Source organism: Plectropomus leopardus, chromosome 1, assembly GCF_026936395.1.
Source record: "Plectropomus leopardus strain MGB_pleo_1.0 chromosome 1, ASM2693639v1, whole genome shotgun sequence".
NCBI classification, from domain to species: domain Eukaryota; kingdom Metazoa; phylum Chordata; class Actinopteri; order Perciformes; family Serranidae; genus Plectropomus; species Plectropomus leopardus.
This window is the reverse complement of record NC_142176.1, coordinates 10,991,284-11,007,590: the sequence shown is the minus strand read 5'-3', so window position 1 is coordinate 11,007,590 and position 16,307 is coordinate 10,991,284. Positions and strand designations below refer to the sequence as shown.

At 39.4% G+C, this 16,307-nt stretch overlaps 1 long non-coding RNA gene across 4 annotated transcripts in view; it reads right to left on the bottom strand.

The window, feature by feature from the left end:
- LOC148190362 (uncharacterized) overlaps window positions 1-16,307 on the bottom strand; it is a 136,086-nt gene that overhangs the window by 68,597 nt on the left and 51,182 nt on the right. Inside the window, exons 3-4 of one of the 4 annotated variants that reach the window (XR_015776125.1) lie at window positions 7,119-7,292; window positions 5,707-6,582 (exon numbers count right to left, since the gene is read on the bottom strand). The exons of 2 other annotated variants lie outside the window; for them this stretch is intronic. This is a non-coding gene — a long non-coding RNA (uncharacterized LOC148190362). Of the gene's footprint in view, window positions 1-5,706; window positions 6,583-7,118; window positions 7,293-16,307 lie in introns of those variants that run through there. One more of the 4 variants, XR_015776124.1, reaches the window with a different exon arrangement.

The window sequence follows — 16,307 nt, the reverse complement described above, 5'->3', positions numbered from 1 at the left end:
GCGATAAGAGTGAGAGGTTTTTCTTAAAATATTATTGAGAAATGCATTGCTCTGTGCCACCATCTGTCTCTTCAGCTGTGACTTTAACTATTTTTTCAAGGGTTTGGACAGTTTAACAAGGGATCCTTTCAACAGGTGAGCCAGTAGTAAACAGACAGGCGTTTCCTAAATCAACAAAGAGAAGAAGAGGTTCATGTACAAACCTGCCTTTATAACAATGAGCGCCTAATGGTGTATCATAGTTACGAGTAACCGTTTACCCATATTTTCTCCACTCTCTTCTACCTTCTGTCATCAGAAGCAAAGTCTTAAACCACAACAGCTAGAAATGAGCCACAGGCATTTTCCACAGTGTCAGAGTAAGGCGTGAAACTTGTATTTATGTTATGATGTATTAGATACTGTAATGAGCACCCTGAAAGACATGGCTTGTTTCTGTTGCGCTTGAGTTGTTTGGCAACATACCAGCTGAGAGCTGTGACAACAAACTGACAGGCCAAAAGAATTCAGTCATCAAAAAGACATTTTAACCCAGAGTTTCATCTACTTTCCCAGAAAGAAGACGTAAGACGTGAGAGGCCTGAGGGTCATTGGGGCCTACAAGGAATATTTCGGGTTGTCTCTCCTAAAACAATTGATCTAAAAATGTAATATAGCTGGTAAAGCATTCACTTGCTTATTCCTATATGAATAAAGGGTCGATATATGTATGTGTGTATGTATATGTGTGTGTGTATATATATATATATATATAGAGAGAGAGAGAGTAAAGCCCCCTGAGGCAAATTTTTACATTTTGATATTGGGCTATATAAATAAAATTTAGTTAACTTGTTATGACTTTTGCTTAAATAGGACTGCAGCAGTTTTAAAATCCTAACTTATTTTGAAATTGTATTGTGAATCATGAAACCTTTTAAAAAGTAAAGGTATTTTAAGCCAATAAAATGCTCCTTTCCTGACAACAACCAAATGATTTTTGTGCTTAAACATAACTACATGTTAACCATGGCACAGCTGAAACTTATCTGCTTCATAATAACATGCAAATGTAATTGTCCGTGGCAAGTAGAAATGTACACTGCCAACATTTTTTTTCTGGCAATTAGGTTGCTATTAAAAGTCTCTCTCTTTAACACCACAGTCGAATACCACACCTTCATTACGGCAGCTGATGCCCCCAAAACAATTAAATAAAGCGTAAGCATTCAGCTGAAATTTGTAGTATTTTATTTCTATATGATCCACATCTCAGTAAACAGACGTATAAAACCCTTTTAATTATAACATTTACTGGAAGCTTTTTATGAGAGAGCGTCTTGGGTTAACTGCATGGTTGGAGGCTTATAAACTTCTATGAATTTACATCTCCAGCAGCATGAGGATAAGGTCTCTGGAGTTCTTGTGGCAACAGCTTACAAAATGACATGTTTTAAAGTTCATAAGCCAAAGCTGGCTGAATGTACATTTTTGTTTAAAGCAAGCTGCTTCAAACTAGCTGGGGTGCAACAAAGGCACAACTGTAGACGCCTCAGACTGCAAACACGCTCTTATCTTCAACAGTTACCCCTGATTGACTGGATTTGCTTTCATTGTACTGCTTAGGTAAAAATATTTGCAATGGTAGAGAATTATAAGAGGGCCAACAGCAAGGCCTTCTCTAGATTTTGTAGATGTACTGATCATTATTGTGTCACAACCATCGACAGAAACAGTAGTTTTTGAGTTTGTAGAGCCTTTCTGCAATGGGATTCTTGCAGTTTGCTATGTATGACTAACTGAAGGTTATTGGCATTGTGGTGGCAAAAGTAAAATCGAAAATTTGAACTGGAAGTGTACAGCATAGGAACTCATTTGTCTACAGCACTTTCAGTATCCTCTTGATTTTTTTCCAATAAACATCTGGATTCAACATTTTTAAGGCGTTGTCATAAACTTGTGTGGTGTAAGGAAGTGTTTTCCCCTTGTATTAAACTCGATCTATGTTGAAGCAATAGGCATGAATGTTGTGGTTGGAAGGTATTGACTTATACCTGTCAACTGCAAGCTCAAAAGAAAAAAAGGAAATGCCACATTCAAACAAGCTTTCAGAGAAAAAGAACATTTATGTTCCAGTGTTCATAATCCAACTGTGTATTGTGGTTGGGCTTTGAATAACAGTGGTTTGGCTCACAATGTTGAGCATATAAACTCCGTGCCTCCACTGTTTTGGCTGAACTTAATTTGAACAGATGCTATAAAATTCACTTCAGTGGGAGGCCAGGCCTTACTGTGGTTAGCATACTTGTTTATGGTGTTGTCTTGTAAATGCTGGAAAAGTCAAAGAACAGGGCGCACACACACAGTGTGCTATCATAACTGTGGTCAGCACAAGTATGATATCTCTGTAGGTTTTAAATTAGATTACATACATCATTTTATGTTGGATGTATGTAGAAGTGGCAGCAACTTCATATTCATGTCAAAATTTTAAAGGTGAAGTGTGTAAGATTTCGGGGGATTTAGTGGCGTCTAGTGGTGAGGATTGGAACGACCTGAAACTTCTCTTGGCCAGGATTCTTTCAGTGTTCACTGGTCAGAAGGTTTTTACCAGGAGTCAAATAATCCACAGTGGTCACCAATTCTCCAAAACACATGAGCCAGGTGATTTAAACCAGTAACAACACTGAATAAAAGAGCTTTAATGTATCACTTATGCTGTTTGGCATATCACCACATGCTATTGTGTGCTCACTCTTTTTCAGTTTTTCACCTGGAACCAAATTATCCACAGAGGTCACTTCTTTTCCCAAACAAAATAAACTGTGACTTAAAACAGTAAATCAGTGACTAAAGCAATTTCACTTAACAACTCAGTGTTTCTCTGATGCTGCTTGTTGCAGACGGGCTTATGTAACTTATGTGATAATGCAAAAATGCAAATTTCCCTATCTAGAGTCAGAAACAGGGTGGTGCAACATGGCGACCCCCATATAGAGGACCCGCTGTCTAGATATTAACATATCTAAAGTCAGGAAAACACAGTGGTTCTTAATGTCAGGTAATTATGAGCTAAAAAAAAAACACTTATATATATTCCATCTCTGACAATATATCCCCCTAAATCCCAAACACTGGACCTTTAAGGTATACCTGTTTTATACATTACATATGAGCAACAAATGGGTAAAATCAAAGTATTTAAAAAATCCTCACTCTGTTGTCCAATTTAAATTTACCAACCTACATTCAATGAACAACAGGGGACGCTGAATTTGGGTGCTCTTACTCTGCCAGTCCCTTCTGCTCACTTTGTTTTTGTACTGTGCCAGCAGAGGGGAAAGAACTGGCAGAAAAAAAATCTAAAACCAAGTCCAAAAACAAGGATTTGAAAGACATAACTTAATGTGGATGATCTTCATCTTTTAATTGGAAGTGGGTGATTTTGGCACAGACGACACTGGTTGAATTTAAAGCACCAAGCTGTGGGTGTGGCAAAAGGATGTGGGCAACAGCTCCACAACTTTAAAGTACATAAGTAGTTCTGCATACATTGACATACAGTATGTTGACTCAGGATAGCTTTTGCTGGCTTGAAGATACTGATCTTATTTGCTGACAGTAAAAGGAAGAATAACAATCCTGTAAAGCTCCATCTGCATGTTTCACTTTGTTTGGGCAGCTGCTGCCAAGATGTTATCTATTTTGGAGTATCTCATAAAAGATATGAAAGAGCCCTTCCATGCTTGGTCACATCGCCCAGCTCAAGGTTTTACTGTAAAAGTCTAGCTGGCAGATGGGCAGATACAGTGGATTGGTGGGTGTACCAACATGTATGATGTATGCATAAAAATGTGTGCTTTGGTTGGCTATGTGTGTGGCACACAATGTGTCACTATCAAAGATAAATAAAACCAATGCATTTTAAACTGCAGGGGAGTCTGTGCATGTGTCTCTATTCTCAGAGGTCAGACTATGTAAACATTTAATGGGATGGCTTAAGAGCCCATAGTACTGAAGTGAACTACAAATAAAGAATAACAATAATAATTCTAAATGTTACAATTAGCATAAAATCAATGCATTTAAACACATTGATATGTCCTGCTTGGGAAAAAAAAAACAACTATTTTATCAACAGTAAACTGCAACGCTTCAAAAAAACACAAACTGCGAACAAGATGATAGGATGTAATTTATTTTGAGCATGCAACCTCTTTGAATGTCACTGAGAAGACTCCTGCTTTAATGTTCAAAGAAACTACTCTGCATGCTGTTTAATTCTCTCATCAAAAAGTGTTTGTCTTAAAAAACACTGATAGTAACAAGCTTTAATCCCTTGTTTTTTTCTCACTCTTGCTCTTTGCAGGTTGATGTGCACAAATAAATCGGCAATTAGCTACAACGCTGACATTCAATGAAGGCTATTTCCATTTTTCAGTGGTAAAATAACATCTTAATTAACGGAGGGCTATTCTGATGTTTAATGGAAGTGAACAAATGTAAAACTGCACACGAAACCAAGGGCAGGTAGAACAACTGTTCCTAGGAGACAACACTAAGCCAGCTGGCTGCATGGCGGATTAGGGATGAAATGGTTACCAGTTTTACAATAAACCACAGTAAAATTTACAGACAATAGTGTTACCATTTCAAAAACTAAAAAGTTTAAAAACTCACAGTAAATACTGCCCAGCAGCAAACTAAGTTAACAAAAATCTCCCAGCGAGTGTGCGGCCAAAAGAGAGAGAGGGAGCGTGTGTGTGACAGTAACATGTAACAGTGCGGCTGCAGTGACTCAAACACCAACATGTATGGTCACATTGTAAAGTTAGTGTATGAACCTGCTTACTTATACCTACTCAAAGTGATCAGGCTCATTAATGTTTCTGCAAAATGAGAATCCACACATCTGTGCAGCTTTACCTTGTAGGAGCAGCTACTCTCATTGTAGTGACAATCTCAGCCGCTCATAAACAGATAATAGATCAAATGTCCGGCTGCCGAGTTTCTCCTGAGTAAGGGAGACAATAACTGATCATACCTCAAAATTAAGTTTGCTGTTACTCGTACATTCTTATTTCAGGCTAACTGTTATTTAGTGTTAACATTGGTAACGTAAAAAAAAAAAATTAAAAAAATAAATTCCCAGTCCTAGTGATGTTACTGGTCTGTCGTCTACATCTACAGTGACACAGATATTTTAGAGCTTTTCAAAGCCAGGCTTCTTATGCAAGTTTAAGCAAAGAAAATGCGCATTATGCTTTTCACTGTATTTATGATTTTCAATATAAAACTCAAAAATTATCAGTGTGTATTGTGCATTTGAGTACATTTTAACAATAGTGCAATAACACTATTCACTTTGATTAGTTTGGGTCCACTGTTGTGAAATTTTCATACTCTTTCGTCTCAATGTGACTTGAAATATTATGTAGAAACCAGCAAAATTAAAGTGCGACAAGTGCTACTATTGGTTGAAAGCTGACTTTAATCTGAAATATTTTGTTCATGATTGGGATGAAGCGTAGCTGTCTAAAGGCTCTCCAAATTTTCAGCTGAGGAACATTTATCTTCCCACAGGACCCAAAGCCCTATATTTGACATACGTACCTGAGAACTTACATTAAAATTGCAACAAGTTAGGAATCAAATGACTCCTCCAGATGTTATTTTTAGAAGGAAAAAATGGAAAGCACTAAACATGAGCAAATTCCAGTGAAATATATAATAGAATATTATAATAAAAGAATACTGGAACTCACCCAAGCAGGGAAATCAGCGCCAATATCAAATCAGGGGACGTCATGACATGCACCAGTGAATGTGCTCAAAGGCAGTAAGGTAGCCAAGTCTGGCATTACCAAAAACACCACACGACAACTGAACAATGATCGGTCAGGGCAATGACCGTTGAGAGAGACACACACACCACTATGTTTAGCAGTACATCACAAAAGCACAGAAAAGAGGATTAAAAAAAGAGTGTTAAACTGAAGCTAATAAGCAAAATATCAAATAGCAGCTTAAGTAGGTGTGAACTGGGGGCACTTGAAGGCTGGTGAAACTCTTGTTTAATCATCTTTAATAAATTCAATTATCCAGGCAATCGAAAATGTCTCACATTACTTCCACATCAATACATTTATCCTTTAAACTTGCAATAATCTAATTGCGACAGGAAACAGATTTCAGTGGCTTAACGAGACAGCAAAGCCAAGTAAGTGTCCCGATGCTCTGTTCTGGGTCCCGCTCAATAATTCATCTGCAGTGTGGAGCTCAGGATGTCATCTCCACTGCTACAGGCTTCTTGGCCTGGCTGGCAGTCTGGTTAGGAGGGCTGCCTTCTGCCATTAGCATGGCTCTGATCAGATTAAGAGTTGGGCCTTTTGCCAACAGAGAGGCATGAAGAGGGAGAGTCCTGCCTGGCATGGCTCGGGTGTAGCGTGGCACATTTAGCAGGCTGGAGTGACCGCTGATGCAGCACACTTAGCACACTGCCATCATTATGACACAAGTGGAGTGACGTCCCTGCCAGGAGAGGGAAGCGGCGCAGGTGGCTCAGGACATCGGCACTGCTCCCTTTGGTCTCACCTCTACGTTCTGAATCACACGGTGATATTATTAGGATTTCTTTGGAACTTGGTCAGACTATTTTTCTAACACAAAATTTGTATATAACGTAGAGTGCCTTTATTCTGAGGACTTCTATTTTTTTTGAATAAACACATTAGTGTACTTTTGTATTCAAATAAATTAAAAAACTTTGCTTGTAAATGTCTCCTTTCATCCCTTTAGAAAGTAAAAAAAAATATTATTTGATGAATTTTCAGTGCACCCCTAAAGTTCTTTATGTGCTACATTTTTCAACATAGGAGCACATGTGCTTCTCGGACTACAACAAGGGCTTCATGTAAGTGTTTGTGGGTATGAAAAGCAATTCAAAAAGAATATCACTGAGATCAAAAAGTGGCTGTAGAGAGACAGAGGAGGGATAAAACAGGACTCAGGAGGATAATGATACAGAGGTTAAGAAAAAAGATGGCGAGGAGTGAGGGATGATGTTACAAAAGGATGGATTGGAGAGAAGTAATAAAAAGATAGTGTGTAGAGTGATGGCAACCCTCCCACAGCTCTACCTGTGGTGGAACAGATTGGACCCGCCGCAGAGCGTTCTGATTGCCGTGGCGACCGAGCGTCAGCTGACAGATGGCTGCCTCCAAGCGCAGGGCAACGGGCCGTCCGCAGCTTCCACTGATTGGAAGTCCGTGCACACACAACACTCCTCACGCCCACATGCACAGACTGGTGGCCTTTGAAAAGGGTGAGGGAGAACGGAGGACATGGTTGTTTTGATCTTGAAGGTGTCAGGCATCTTGACTGTTACTGTTCACGTAGATGCAGACTGGCCAAAGTAAACATTTCCAATCTGGGTCACATCCATCGCTCACAATCATACAAAATATGGAGAGACAGAGCGAATGAGTGTGGCACGTTTGTTAGGCAATAGCATCAGACAAGTCAGTTTTGGCTACATACATAGACAATTATAGATCCAAACCAAGTTCTGCATCAAATTCAGCAGAGAAAAAGACTGATACTGCTGTCAAAAAGGGTTTTTTCAAGTGTACTAATCTCTCTGTACTCCTGTGCCTGTGTGTCTGTGTGTGGTCTGTCCCTCTCCTGCTGGCTCGCAACATTTCCTGATCACATATCTGCCTCAAGCCATCGTCAACATTCTTATATCAGACTACCATGTACAACACCGCAAGTGTGATGTGATGACTGATTTGGACTGATTTCTTCAAAACATGCATATGTCTAATAAGATGTGGCACTGGCAAGACAAACCTTGTTACTCTTTGAAGAAGGCAAAGAGGGATCACGCCAAGAGAAGAAATCAGCACAAGGCATGTAATCCTAACATTAGCAGCTAATGCAACTTCTATCTGCATCCCGAAACAGCAACTCCCAGTTACTAAAGCTATGTTCTGTTTTATTTACAGGCACACACAATGTTACTGAAAATACCACATTCAGAAAGATGAAACTGACCCAGCAGTATTTTTCTGAAAAGTTCATCTTCCCAAGAATATACTGAATTCTTGATATATATCTGTTCTGAGTTTTCGAAACAGTTTAAAAACTTTTATCTTTTGATAACATTTTAAAATTGAATGCCCTCAATGTACAGCATATTTTTTCCCCATAGTATCAAAAAATGGATATTAATATTATAGCATCAAACTCAGAAATAGTATTGCAGTAGACATTATTTATTGCAGCATCTCTGATTCAGTATTTGAAATAAAAATAAGGGAAATGAGCAATGATTTTTACGGTTACAATTTCACTTAAAAAAAAAAGGTCAAATACTAATCCCCACTAAATCAAACTGCATCAAATTGGCTTTGATCACAGTGTATCATTTACATATTCATCTGTACTGTTTTTGTTTTGGATCATGGACTATGTATGCAGATTGGTATCAGATTGCCCAAATGTGAGGGATACCAATCACTAGCTTTTGCACATGGTGTGCTCACTATAAACCTGTTTGTTGTATGTCATATATTAACAAGATGATAGTCATGTCAAGGTCAAAAATGAGGACTACCTGTATTATAAACTGCAATCTGCAAGGTCACACAGCCAGTCCAGTGGCATTACATAAATCCTTTATGACCTGAACAACTAAGAATCATCACAGATAAGACATAGGTCACAGCATGCATGCATGCATGCATGCATGCAGATGATCAAGATTATCTGCAGGTTGCATGAGGTTTAAAATCGGTCACAAGCTACACCTTCAAATGATCTTGCCAGCGTTCTTCAACTTAGACATGCCCCTGTTAAAGACACCCTCAAACAATCCAGTCAGCAAACTCATACAGCTGTGAAATAGACAATAATATAGCATATCGCAGTAGCCATTTCCCTACACAATTCACTTTCTTTCTGCACCATTTACTCACACACACATATATACACACACACACACACACCAACACCGGTATTGGATCTCTGAGGCAAATGGGTTGCATGTGTCTCATGCCTCTCCAACACCTCCTGTTGCCATAAATATCTTGTTATGAAAGGCAGGTAATGAAAAGCGCTGCCTTGGTAATCCGTGACGGAAGGCAGTTTCATGCTAGTTTAGCTTCCATCACCTCCCTTGCTCCCTTCACCGCCCCACTGAGACAAGCCCTCGTCTCCGGTACACTTGTCCTCCCTCATCTCCTCCTCTTTGTCCCTTTGCAGAGGAACTGCACGGGTCATCTGTCTGCAGGAACATTTGTTCATATTGTTTTCTTTGTTTTGGTTTTGGTTTTTTGTTGGCGGGGGATTGTGAGGATGGCAACAGTTTGTTAGTCTATGCATCCATCGACACTTGTGGCCACTGCCATGAAATTTAGAATCAATATTCTTCATGCACACAGGATGATTTGCAATGGTCTTTCAGAGTTTTTAAATCATATACCATGATAAATTAATTATTTTGGCAGTCTGCACTTTGATTAAAGATTGCTATAAACATGATTTGTACAGCTAAATGAGCATGATTTAATGATTTGGATGCTCATGCAGGGATTAGGGTTGGGTACCGAATTTGGTACTTTAAAGGGTATCAATCAGATTACATCATACCGATTCATGTTAAATCCACTGGTGCCAAATATCGGTACCTAAGAGTACATCTGACACAGATCGCTAAGTCTAGACAAGAGGTGGACGTGCAGAGAAGCTCCATAAAGGCTGGAACCCAGACAATGACCTCCAAGGCCAGCAGTGGAGCTGTGCAGAGCCACCGTGTTAAACTTCAGACACGGGGACATTCTATTGGCTACTCAGTTGGCCGCTGCACTGGCCGCTGCACTGGCCGCTGCACTGGCTGCTGCACTGGCTGCTGCACTGGCTGCTGCACTGGCTGCTGCACTGGCTGCTACACTGGCTGCTGCACTGGCTGCTGCACTGGCTACTACATTGGCTGCTGCACTGGCTGCTGCACTGGCTGCTACACTGGCTGCTACACTGGCTGCTACACTGGCTGCTACACTGGCTGCTGCACTGGCCCCTATTCTGATACTTTTCTGCCCCTCTGTTGGCTGCTCCATTGGCCGCTCTGATGGCTTTCTATTTGTCGCTCTGTTGACTGCTCCATATCACTGCAGTGCTGAACTACCACAATAATTTCAGTATCTAGTGTATCATTCTTCTATATTATTTTAGTGATAGCCCAATGCTAGATGAAGAGTAGAGGAGCAAAATTGCTCTTTAATCTACTATTTCACCCCTGCAGTTTGTTTAAAAATGAGTACCAAAAAATGCAACATTGGGTACTGCTACCAAATTTTAGGTACTGGAATCAGTGTCAGCTCAAATGTAAATGGTATCCAAAACCAGCACGAATATGTTTATTAAAAAGTCTGATGCAGGTGTTCATGTATGGAGCCCATGAGTATAAACTACATTTGCACACGTGAACAGGGGCCCCTCAAAGCTGACAAATGAGAAATTGTGAAATGTAAACCTAGTTACTTTCATCTCATATTAATGTAGTTGAGGAAAAAAAAGCTCCGCTTTCAGCTAGCTTCCTTTGCCCCTCGGTCAGTGAGGGAGTTGGCTCATCACAGAGCGAGCCATTGATCAGGGTGGATTGCAGGAGACAGCAGCTCAGAGCTGCGGCCCTCAGAGGAAGACCCTCTCACATATTCTGGCAGCCCTTCCAACAGAATAGGTAATTCTGGAACAGCAGCTCCCTCTTCACCTCGTGCCAACAAATTTACAATTCAAACATGGACCAAGGTGTTGAAGAGGAATGTTAGAAACACTTTGATTTGTTTTTATTGGAGATTTGACAGGGGTCGGATACACGGGAGCCCCTACAGTGTCGCTCTTCAAAGGAATATAAATTGGTTTTCTCGAGATTTTACTCTTTCCCTTTATGTTCATCTACATTTCTGTCTCTAGCTATTATGGAGTTCTGATATACTATATGTCAAGTCCACACGTGTATAGCACAATGTAAATGTGGATATATACCACATAGTATCTAACATAGTCCTTGTACTTTCATTTATTCATTAAGAGATTATTAAACCATTTTTTTGTACCAACATATAATGTCTAACCTCATCTGTACATTATACAGTTAACCATCTCAGTACCTTTTCCAATCCTGGTTATCATTATCAAAGTTCAATAATATTGGATATCTGACTTTTGAGTTGAGTAAGTAAAATTTTTCAACAAAAACAAAGCTTTTGGCTGAAATATGCTAAAAGATACACAGTCAAATAGACCTCCAGAGACCCAGACACTGGGACATAATAACATATGTCCTCATCAGATGCCCTCTCTCTATAGGGTTTTCATTAGGGCTGGAGAGCAATGGAATACAAGTAATGGCATATTTTGTATTTTACTATTTATATTTTGTATTGTATTATTTTATTTATTTATTTAATTTTTTGGTATTCAGAATACAATTACTGTCTTTAAAAAAAGAATACCTGAAGGTATTACTTTATTAGTTTTTGTTTTATTTGCAGTAACAGTGTGTCCTAATTGAATGCAATGAATGCAATGCAAGCGAGCTTCAGTTTGACTGCATTTATTTTGGAATGAAATGTTCTAACTGGCCGCAAAGGATGAAGCACTGCAGCAATTCACAGCGCTTCACAAAGCTCTGCAGAAAAAACGCAGCCGACTGGAGGGAGATCATCAGGTAGGTTAAAATGTTTGGTAAACAACCATCACTAATAACAACCTACCTGCTGTTGCCCATAGTAGATGTAATTTTCAGTAAATATCACAATTTAAAATGTGTTTAAAAAGTACAAACGTAAAAAGTTTGTACTTTAAGTTGTTACATCTACAGTCAAGTGCACAGCTGATAAGTAGCTCTACGTGGTTTCATTTACAAGAGCGCTCTTTCCTAAATTTTGCCAAACCTCAACGATGGTGGCTTGTTATTTAGGCTAGCTCAGCTAGGTATTGATTACAAATCCAAAATAAAAAAAAAAAGGAAAAGTTCCAGAGTAAAAGTTAAAGTACTGCAGAGGAGCTACTTGTGATAAAACATATTAATGAATACTTGTTTAGAACCATTAGTAGTGTTGATAATAGCTAATTTCGACTGTGTTTCCTTCATTATAAGGCACAAATATGTACTGCGGCTCCAGACAGATTTTTTTTTTAATTTAGGCCAAAGATGACTCTTTTGTAGCATTCCCAAAGATATCCAAAGTATTATTAATATGTAACTTAGTTTGAACAAACTAATGGAATACATTAAAAACTAAATTTAGGACGTGTATTCAGTATTCTGTAGTAAAATACATTTTAAAGGTGACCCTCCCAGCACTGGTTTTCATATATGTTCCAGAGGATGCAAGTGAGTTAGTGCTAGATTCTTAAACCTGCTGTTTTTTATTCCTGTCCCCGTGTGATTTGCAGAAAAGACAATGGCACCATATAGGCTGCTGTAAAGGGACCAAGCAGATTGCCTTTCCACACAGCGACTGCAGAATACATGCTTTTGTGCCATTTGGTGTTTGTGTGTTTGCACCAGGCTTTGTGTTTCCTCTGATTATTTATGGATATACTGCAGTTTACCCGAGTCTTTAAAATATTTGTTTTAGGTCAAAATTATTCAGAAAAAGAATGTGTATGTTTGCTCGGATGTTTCTGTGCTCAAACTACATCATCCAGTCTTAGTGTTTGTATGTATATGTGCACCAACTCTCTGCAGACTATGTTTATCTCTCACTGTGCTCCTCGCAGCCTTCAGGCATGAGAGCTCAGGTTCCACTGCCCTCCCCGAAATTGAAAAGCTCATCAGGAGATAATTCTGGGAGCTGCCACAATGCCAGCTATGTGCCACTGTCACCTTATCTTCCAGGCCTTTTGCGCCCTGCTGCTCCTGTCCGTGCCCTGGGGAAGACAGCTTAGTACCCGTTCTGGCTGCAGCGGCAGAGGAGAGCAGGGCAGTAGAGATCACTCATTTTAATAGGCCTGTCACATCTGTTTTTAGAACCTGCGGAGGTCTCCTGCTGCTGGCCTCCGAATGAAGTGACCCCAAAATGATGTGACAAGCTGTGATGAGCTTGGGGAGAGAAGCTTAAGGCCAGAGAGGCAGAGGAAGGGATTAGATACAGGGTGAAAAAGCGAAGGGATTACACCAAAATCATAAAATCTAAAGAGTATCGTGCAGTATGATTTAGATTTTTTTGTGAGTAATACTGAATCATATTTTTTTTCTGAATTTCAATAAATGTACTTGCTTTTGAGCAAGTAAGGAACTAGATACTTTAGTTGTGTGGTTATGTAACTTCAGCTTCACCACTGACACTCAACCAGCAGCAAAGCAATGATCTCTGCTGTTTTGTGTTTTATACGCTGACTCATATGTAGTCCGTCTTTTGAGCTGATTCTGATTAGGGTCACTTCAGTTCATATGCAGTGTATGTTTGGTCTGTATAAGTGAGGTCCACTACTAAAATTTGAGTAGAAATAGGAAAACAATACACGAGTCAACATAAATAAACAAAAGTATTCTTGCCTTATTTCTCTCACCATCAGAGCATTTGTAAAAATAAAAAATAGGGATTGCAGTGGTCATGCTATTGAATATCTCCATTGGTTAGAGTAGACATTGCCAATATGGAATATTGCAAATTAAGTTGAGTTGATCAGATGTTTGGGAGAAAATATGAAAAAGTTAAAAAGAAAGTGGTCTATTTTTAATAATATTTGGAATTTTTGGATGCGCATGTTCTTATTCTACTCAGTTTTTCAATATGTTGACCTCAATTGGACAACAAAAACAACAGCGATGTTCTACATGCTTAGAGCACATGAACTGACTAAACAGGAGCACATTCAGCAATGACCAGCTTCATTAATATGTATCATAAATTTACATGTTATCGTGTATGTGCTTGATGTCCTTCTGATTGCATTTCCATTATAAAAGAATCCTGATACTATATTCTTGAATTACGGTGTTTTCATACTAGGTATGATTGTTTCGTAATGTGAGTACAGTGGTCCCCCTGTCCGCTTCCCTGGCCCTCAGCTTTCACATTAGTAATTTTGTTCCATACCTGAGTACACTTCGCATCATCACCTCTGCGATATTTTTGTTGTGCGACAGTGTAGAAAACGGCACTGCAGACAGACACAGCTGCCCCAGGGAGCGTCATCAGTGTGGACCCACAGAGCAGCGAGGTGGAGCTCTGCTCCTGGCCAGAGAAGGACACCCTGCTGTCAGGTATGGAGTTCTCTGCCTCGCCACGAAGGCAACTGCAAAGCCGGATCTGGGTCTGTCCACGGTGGTTTGCTCTGGCGTCTGATCTAGAGGCATCAGTATTAAATTTAGACTGTTTAAGCTCCTTGTAGTCGCATTAAGTGGAAGCCCACTTCCATGCTTTGGAACAGTTGGCGTTTACATCTGATTTGTACCCAAGTACACATGGCCCATATTGAAGAAGACCACCATTTCAACTGGATCGATTAGTGTTCACACTCATCAAACTAATATGATTTTAAGGTCAAGTTTACTCACATCTGTGTCAAAGTAGCCAGTCATGGGGGGCAACACGCCTAACTTTAACTTTACTCTACAAAATATGGTCAACTGTTTTAAGCTCTCAAATATTGCTGTGGTTAAAGTGCTATACATTCAGGGCTAAGCACATCACAGTCACCAAAGCATGGATTTTTTTACTCTCCATAATCAACTGGGCATGATATTGGGAGCAAATTCAGTTTTTGCAGCCACTTCGCACAGAGCTGCATTCTAATACAATAAATCTAATGACCAACACACCACAGTAAGGCTTTTTTCTGAAGGCTTAGTCAACGATATCTGTGATAGCCAACTCCTTAAACACCAAGCCAATGGTCAGCTATCGATCAATGTTGGGCCGTCAGTGAGCGTCTGTTGTTCTAGTCACATCAATGTCTCCTGCATGTCGACCCTTTTCAGCTTTTATTCAGCCAAATCAGCACGTTGTATCGGCATCAGAGACGGCGGAGGCCATCAGTGACGGAATGATTCGGTTGTAGTCTGTTCGTGTGCAACTTTTTGGCTGACACACAGGCAATGTGAAGCGAGCAGTCAACTTTCATTGCTGCTCGTTCTTTGATGTCGGTTGGGTGTGTCTGGGCAATTGGAGTTCAGAAACACACAATTAGACACTGCTGATCAGATCTAAGTATTACAGTAAGGAATGGTAAAAGAACAAACAGTGTCTATATACAATGGGAATGAATATGAAACCCTCTGAGCCCACTGATCACAAAAGAATTTAGCAGAGAAATGTGGCATATAAGTAAAAATCAATTTAAAAACCACCAGCATACCACCACAGACAATCAGGTTGAAACCTCTGTTAATCCCATCAAGTAAATTCTTTATTTTACCATAAAACTCAATAACGGAGATGGTGAACCACAATTGCTCACAATATGAGAATTTTTGAGCAATGATAAACATTAATTTTGAATTGTCTGTTTACAGTATTTTTTTATATAACATATGCATGTATATATGCACAGTATGTCACTACACATCTGAAAAAGTATACCTCTCTCCTCCACCCTCCCACTGTTCTGATCACTGCATTTCTGGCAGTATATTCAGCTAAGTAATGAATGTCTGAGCTATCAGGGAAATTTGTAGCCGTCTCCTTTACAAGGGCTTCTCAGTCCAATCAGCAAGTGTCAGCTCAGTTGGCCTTGTAATTAATGACTACTGACTGGCCACTAACGGTCCAATAAGTCTGCCCAATAAGTCAGGGCAGCTGAAGCCTGCAGAAAAACGGGAAGCTTGACATGCTGGTAAGGCAAATGACTTACTGCCAACAATAATTTTTGTGTGTATTTAGTCTTTTAATTACTTTGATTTTTTAGAGGAGAAAGCAGAGAAAAAAATAGCTCCCTGGATATTGTTTACTTAAGTCCTCCATAGTCCCGCTCTCCACCATTGTGTCCAAATAAATGGATTGAATTTTCAATTTTGAACAGTTATGCACATTATTTCAGCCCATTACTGAATTTCCTTGCACAATTAATTGAATATTAATTACAATCACTATTTTGTCTTCCTACTATCACATTAACAAAATCGAGTGTGATACTGGGGTTTAACATGTATGCTCTGCTCAAAAACACTGTTTTAATGTGGTTTCATTCTGTGGTGGCATGATTATTTTTAGCTATATTTTGCGCCAAATTTGTCTTATATTTTGCTGATGCACTGAATTTAGGTTCAGAAGACCCTTACTTTAATTTTATTTGATTTATACTCAAAGTTAGTG